This window comes from Myotis brandtii, unplaced genomic scaffold (genome assembly GCF_000412655.1).
Source record: "Myotis brandtii unplaced genomic scaffold, ASM41265v1 scaffold8, whole genome shotgun sequence".
Classification (NCBI taxonomy): domain Eukaryota; kingdom Metazoa; phylum Chordata; class Mammalia; order Chiroptera; family Vespertilionidae; genus Myotis; species Myotis brandtii.
In genome coordinates this window covers 12,300,794-12,308,342 of record NW_005371219.1, presented here as the reverse complement: position 1 = coordinate 12,308,342, position 7,549 = coordinate 12,300,794, and positions in this window count along the sequence as shown.

The window sequence follows — 7,549 nt, the reverse complement described above, 5'->3', positions numbered from 1 at the left end:
ATAGTAATAGTTAAGCAATCTTAATATATAGTTTGTATGAACAAAAATGTATAAGACTTTATACATTAAAAAAAACTTAAGTTTGGAAAGAATATTTTATGGTAAATATTTAGAGCAATTATATATTTAACATAAAATGGTTATTGAGCTATACATAATTACAAAAATGGATAGGCTTGAATATAATGGCTATATATACCAAGAATGGTTTTCATTGACTTGACTATGAGAAATCAATTGAAAAATCAAATTTAATATTTAAATTTCTGAACAAATCATTTACCATGTTTCTAATTATTCACATATAAGCTAAATAACACATTGATTCTGTCTACTTTATTTTTGAATAAAAAAAGTCTTGAAAACAAATCTGAACGGGATAATTTAAAATAAAGACACTGAAACGTATAAACTTTTTATCGACTAACATTTCAGTACAATGATTCTAATAGTACGTTATCACCACTTTTAATTGGAGTATTTTGAGCATGTTTTATACTTTCTTATTAATGTTTACAAAGTCACCAGGTGATTGCCATTGGGCAGCAAAAGATTAATGTATTTTATTAATGTTCACTGAAAATTAATTATTTGAATATTAGGTATAATTTTTAAAATATATAACTCATTTATGAAAAAATAGATAATTCCAATCCTAATTTGATTAATATAATTTATTCAGAAGACAAGATTTGGTGCAGGAAAAAGTAAAGCATGCACCTTTGTATTTAGTTCTATACATTTTTCTACTTTTATCACTTATTCTATATCATGGTGACAGCTATCAGGAAAAGAAAAGTAGTAATGCTTAGGAGGCTGAGAATTACAATTTCAAGCCCACGAAATTCTCAGCTTCTAGAGGGCACCTACATTTCTTGGCTATGCTCCTCATTCTTCCATCTTCACAGCCTGCAGTGGTAGGTTGGGTCCTTCCCATGCTTTGAGTCTCTAAATGGCCTTCTTCTTTTGTGAGTAGGTGGGGACCACCTGGATAATCTAGAATTATCTCCCATCATAAGGACTATAGACCTTACTCACATTTAGAAAGTTCCTTTTGCCATGAAATGTAATATATCTACCAATTCTAAGGATTAGGATGTGAATGCCTTTGAGGGGGTATTATTCTATGTACAATTTACTACAAGGTTAGTCATTTGGCCTCTTTGTTTCAGAGTTTTCTCATATGTGAAATAAAGATACTATTATAATGCCTCATTCATAAGCATTTTTCTGAGAATTAATAAGGGTTATCTAAGCAAAGTAATTATAACAAAATATTGCATATAGTAATAATTACTTAAGGATTTGTTATAACTTTTAACTTCTAACAAAAATATGAAACCATCCCATTTTGTAATATGGCAAGTATATCCATGCAATTAATGTAATGATTATTAATAGTTTCAAATTTTACGTAAAATCACTTGATGATAACCAGTTAAAAATAGAAATAGAAAAGATAAATAATAGATGATAGATAAACTCAAGAAACCAGAATTACCTACACATAATTGAAAGAAATATTTGAAGATTTTATGACTGCAACCTGGAAAACGGGTTTCATATTATTTTTTGATTTCTTTATATATATCATTCTAGGATATATTGCTTTAATAATAATAATAATAATAATAAATAATAATAATAATAAAAGAAAATTTATATGAATTACCTAAAATAGAACTTAGACTTTTCTTCCTTTCCCCTACTTATGTGAGATAAAATAAATTACTAAATCTACCCCAATTGTGGATATGATTTCTAATTACGGTACCTCTAATCATAAAATGGCTTCTGTGAATCATCACAGTTTGATCTTAGCCAGTGAAGCCTCAACGCACATCACTCTTTATTGCACTAACAGAGGGTTTTTCCTTGGATTGTCTCACTCAGTAAAGAGATAGAGAGCAGATATATCGCTTTCAGTAGAATTTCCATAAAATGAGAGAGTCCCCTTTTTCCTATTTGTTAATGGATTTTATATATTTGTATTTACAAAATAAATAAATAAATAAATAAAATTCAACGAGTTTGATTGACCAGGACACATTTTTCTAACAAACTAATTCTCTTATGATGTTTTTTATCTTTTTTTAAAAAATATATTTTATTGATTTTTTACAGAGAGGAAGGGAGAGAGATAGAGAGTTAGAAACATCGATGAGAGAGAAACATCGATCAGCTGCATCCTGCACATCTCCTACTGGGGATGTGCCCGCAACCCAGGTACATGCCCTTGACCGGAATCGAACCTGGGACCCCTCAGTCCGCAGGCCGACGCTCTATCCACTGAGCCAAACCGGTTTCGGCTGTTTTTTATCTTTAATCAGCCCTTTTAAAACATATCATGTATTTTACATACATAATATATATTTAGATGACATCTAGTTACACCTTGCCAGTAACAGACACTCGAAATTTTTAACTCTAATATTTATGGTAATTATAAAGCAATGTACCCAACTATAAGATCAATTCTTAATTTCTTATTTGATAACACTCAGGACAAGTCCTCCTATGCCACTGTTAGTAAAACAACATTTGATATTTTGTTAATTGATGGATACAATTTGCATAATGTATTTGTTAAAAACAGTTTCCCATTGTTTATAACAATTTTCCAAATATTTATAACAATTTTATGCTGCTGTAAATAGTCTATAAACTTTTTATGGTTCATGGTTTTAGGGAAAACAAATAAAATCCTTGTTACTGTACTGTTTATGAAAGACTGCTGTTCTGACTAAGGGGCCATATGCTTCATTTATCATAACAGTGGATCATAAAAGGGGTAAGTGTATTAAGTGTGTTGATGCTAGTCTTGGATAGTGATTTTAAAGGAAGAATTGTTTCTCTTAAGCAATGGCCAGCTAGTATTAAACACCAGTTTTGCTTAGTGATTTTTAACTTTTCTACTTATATGCTATCTACATGAAATATTTGTTATTAAAATATAATAATTTTGTTTTTACAACTTTAAAACATACTAGATTCTAAAGCATTTTTGTATCATTAAATCAACTATTTTCACAGCGCTATATTTTATAAACAATATGTTTCTTTGAAATAAAACTAGCCTGGTGCCTTAGAAAAAGTCTAATTCCTTTTGCATCTGGATTCTTTACAGTTCTTAAGTATTTTAAGACATATTCAGTTTTAGAAGATGAAATAACCAATGATTGGGGGTAACATCCTGTTTTTTTTTTATAACGAAGGTAGCATTATATTGGCATCCCTCAGAGATATTGCAGGTTCTGTTCCAGACCACCTCAATAAAACAAATATCACAATAAAACTACTGACACAAATTTCTTGGTTCCACAGTGTATATAATAGTTATGCTTACACTATATACTGTAGTCTATTAAGTGTATAATAGCATTTGTCTTTAAAAATCCAATCTACATACTTCAATTAAAAAAAGAGTTTACTGCTAAAAATGCTAACAATCGTCTGAACCTCTGGAAAAAGGCATTAATAAGGCTTGATGCGGGTTGCAAAAACCTTCAATTTGTGAACAGGCAATATCTTTGAAGTGTAATAATGTGAAATATTATAAAACAAAGTATGCCTGTATATTTTTTAGGGATCCTGACACCTAAATACCTGCCAGAACCATAACATATGACTAGTCCACTGATTCTGCCACTTTGCTCTACACATCTTATATCCTGGTGTTTAGCTTTCTGCCATTATACCTATTTCCATTATTCCTATAGTATATCCCTCATACCTTTGTAACTCTAAGGAGAGAATTCTCCATTATGGAATCTGAACCATCTAATCTCATTTAAACCATCATGGTCTTCATTCCCAATTAATTATGTATAAAATGGTAGATAAAGAAAGTAACATCATATATGTAACAAAATCTTAAAGAATGTAAAATTCTATAAGATTTTTATTTGAGAAGACTTTTTTCTCTAGATATAATTGAGCAATTTGAGATTTAAATTAAAACAAGATACCCGTACAAATGTGTCAAAATGAAAAAAAATGAAAATATCAATTCCTGAAAAAAATGCAGAGCAACAGAAACTCTCCTTCTTTACTGGTTGGTAATACAAAACGGAATTCCCACTTTGGGAAAGTTTGCTAGTTTCTTGCAAAGCTAAACAATGTTTTATCATGTGATCCACCAATTGTACTCTTAGGTATTTACCCACCTGGTTTAAAAACTAATATAATATTATATATCACCCATAATTGAAAAATAAAAAACTGATTTTTAAGAACTTATGTCCACATAGAAACCTGTAGGCTAATGTTTGAATTTTATTAATAGCTAGTGGCCCAGTGCATGGATTCATGCACATTGAAAGGAAAATAATTAGAAGAAATATTTTAATATTGCTCTTTGCCCTGTCTCTGTAATGGAAGTGTTAGAGCTGCCACTGGTCACTGGATGTGAGGTGATCGGGCCTCCACTCACACTCACCTTAGCCGGGCACTGCCTGCTCACCTGCTCCACCATCCCACCATGCTTCCAATGTCATCGGGGCCCATCGGAGCCTCCACTGCCACCCGCTACCAGCACCACATCGCCAAGGCCCACCATGTTCCGTGTCGCCCTGTAGTGGTCAGTGCACGTCATAGTGAGCGGTTGAACTCCCAGTCAAATGACTGCCCTAGTAAATAATTTTCATGTTAGGCTTTTATTATATAGGATTCCCCAAATCTGGAGGCAATTAAATTGTCCTTCAGTATGTGATGGATAAAGAAATGATGAAAATGAACACTATGAAAAGATATGGATCAATTTCAAATGAAAATTTCTTAGTGAAAAAAATAAGGCCATTCTGAAAAGGTTACATACTGTATGATTCCAATTAATTGACATTCTGAAAAACAAAAACTATAGATTTGATAAAATGGATAGTGGGATTTTGGATTTGGACGAAGTGCTGAATGGGTGAATCACAGGAAATGTTTTAGGGTGGTGAACTATTCTGTGTGATTCTATAATGATGGAATATAAAACAGTGATTTAGACAAACATTTAGAACTTTCAAGCACAAAGACTGAATTTTTATTAAAGTCATTTAAAGGTCAGGGGAATCCTAGGATGGAATGTGAATATGACAAAGCAATGAAATTGTAACATGAAATAATCATACTGTTAGGGTTGGGGGGAAAAGCTGCTTACCTAAACAACTTTAGAAATCAGTGGAATCTGAAAGACCAGAGATGAAAGTGTGCTCTAGTTGATAAAGTTGTTTTCCATGGGGTATTGGTTAACAATTCTGATATCACCAAACATGTATTTTGGAATTGAACAATTAAATAAATTGGTGAAAGATAGTGAAAGCCAGGTTTCTCAATGTTGGAGTGGGAGTTATAGAGAAATAAGGGAGGAAGCTAAAATGATCTATGTAATATGATTTAAAGTTTCAAACATAAGTATGAACTTATGTTTTGCTTAATATCAAAATACCTGTATATATACTAGTAAATGTATATTTATATATATACTAGAAGCCCAGTGCATTAAATTTGTGCACTAGGGGAGGAGGTGTCCCTCTGCCCAGCCTGAGCCCTCTCGCAGTCTGGGAGCCCTCTGGGGATTTCCAACTGATGGCTTAGGCCCCCTGGTGGTCAGTGCACATCATAGCAAGTGGTTAAGCAGCCTGAGCATATCATTAGCATATTATGCTTTGTTTGGTTGAACGGCCGACCGGTTGACCAGACACTTAGCATAAGGCTTTTATTATATAGGATATCACATATATTTCCTCATTCAATTACCTGAGAGTCAATAAGTAATGACACACTAATAACAATAATGACACCTAGTGCTCATATCTTGGTTTCTAGTACCATTCTGCAGTAAAAGAAAAAAGGAATCAGGTCTCTTTGGAGAAATAGCTGATTCTAGGACCTAGGAGAATATACATAATGAGACTAGAGCATTTTGTAGTATCAGAAAGTAAGTACCAAACACACACACAAATACACACACACACACACACACACACACACACACACAGGGATATGTCAAAGGGAGATATGATATGTCCAACTGAAAGTGGTCCCAATGGCCAAAATGGGAAAAATTTGGGACACAAAATAAATAAAATAGTATTGTATTATAACTGGAAGAACAAGTAAATATCCATGAGCCTGTGACCATATAAATAAATGACAAATAGTAAATTATTTAGTGGAGGAGAATGGATAAATATCCTGTGTTAAATGATTTCAAACAATTATCTGTATACAGTGTCTTCAGTGAGGTAGAGCATATTCCCACTTATTCCAAAGGGTACAATTTAAGAAAACAGGAAAAAAGAGAAATATTTTGCAATGAAGAAACTTGAAAAACACTACCTCTGCCAAGTCAAGGTCAATGCAACAGTTATAAATCCTGTTGGTAGTATCTAGCCATGACATGATGTGATGAAAATGGCATTTTATCTTGGTGGGTTTTCTCACCAAACCCAATAACTACAGGATAAAACTATCAGAAAAATCCAACATAGGAGGACATTAAGCCAAATACCTAAAAAGCATTTTTCAAATCTCGCAAGGCCATAAAAAAAGGAAAGTCTGAGAAACTATCATAGCCAAAAGGAGCCTAAGGAGACATGAGTACTTAATATAAGATGGTATTCTAGATTAAGTGCTGGAAACAGAAAGAGACAATAAGTAAAAACTAATGAAAGTCTAAATAAACTAAAGAATTTGCTTAATAAATTCCTTTAATTAATATGTCACTACTGGTTCATTAATTCTAGCAAATTTATCATATTTATTTGAGATGTTATTATAGGAGGAAGTGGTATGGAGGATATATAATGTGAATTTATTTTACAATACTTATAATTTTTCTATAAACTTAAAATTGTTCAATAATAAGAACTTTATTTTAAAATAAAAATAATAAACATCTATGGGTCCTTGTAGTAACTATAGCTGAATTCTAAGCCTGGCAAAATTATAAAGGAAATGTTGCCATTTTATCAAAATAAGAGAACATCTACTTACCATAATAAAATTTAATTGTGTGGCCAATGAAAGCCATAGCATGATACATTTGATACATCTGAAATTGTAATGTTAGTTGAATGTCTAATGTAGAATAATTGCTTGAGCTAAAATTAAAATGCTCTCTATTTTAATAAGCCTGTTTATATATAAGCATTTATTCAGAACAATTGAGAACAGAAACTTGTGAAAAGATTGTTTTAATTATTTCATATTATCTTAAAATGTGCACCTAGAACATAACAGTAAAATAAAATATTTATTTATTAAAAGAGATACACATTTTTATGTTATATTTATTAAAAACATGGACCCTGACACTAAAGAAATTGTTGGCTCTGCCATGATCCTGGCAAAACAGTAGGAAATTCAAAAACAATTAATGCAAGAATGGCTAAAAAGATCCTTTAAGATACTCTGACAGTTCATATATGATATAAATATCCTATCTAATAAAAGAGAAACATGGTAATTAGCCGTACGGCCGCTACCCTTCCCATTGGCTAATCAGGGAGATATGCAAATTAACTGCCAGCCAAGATGGCGGCCGGCAGCCAGGCAGCTT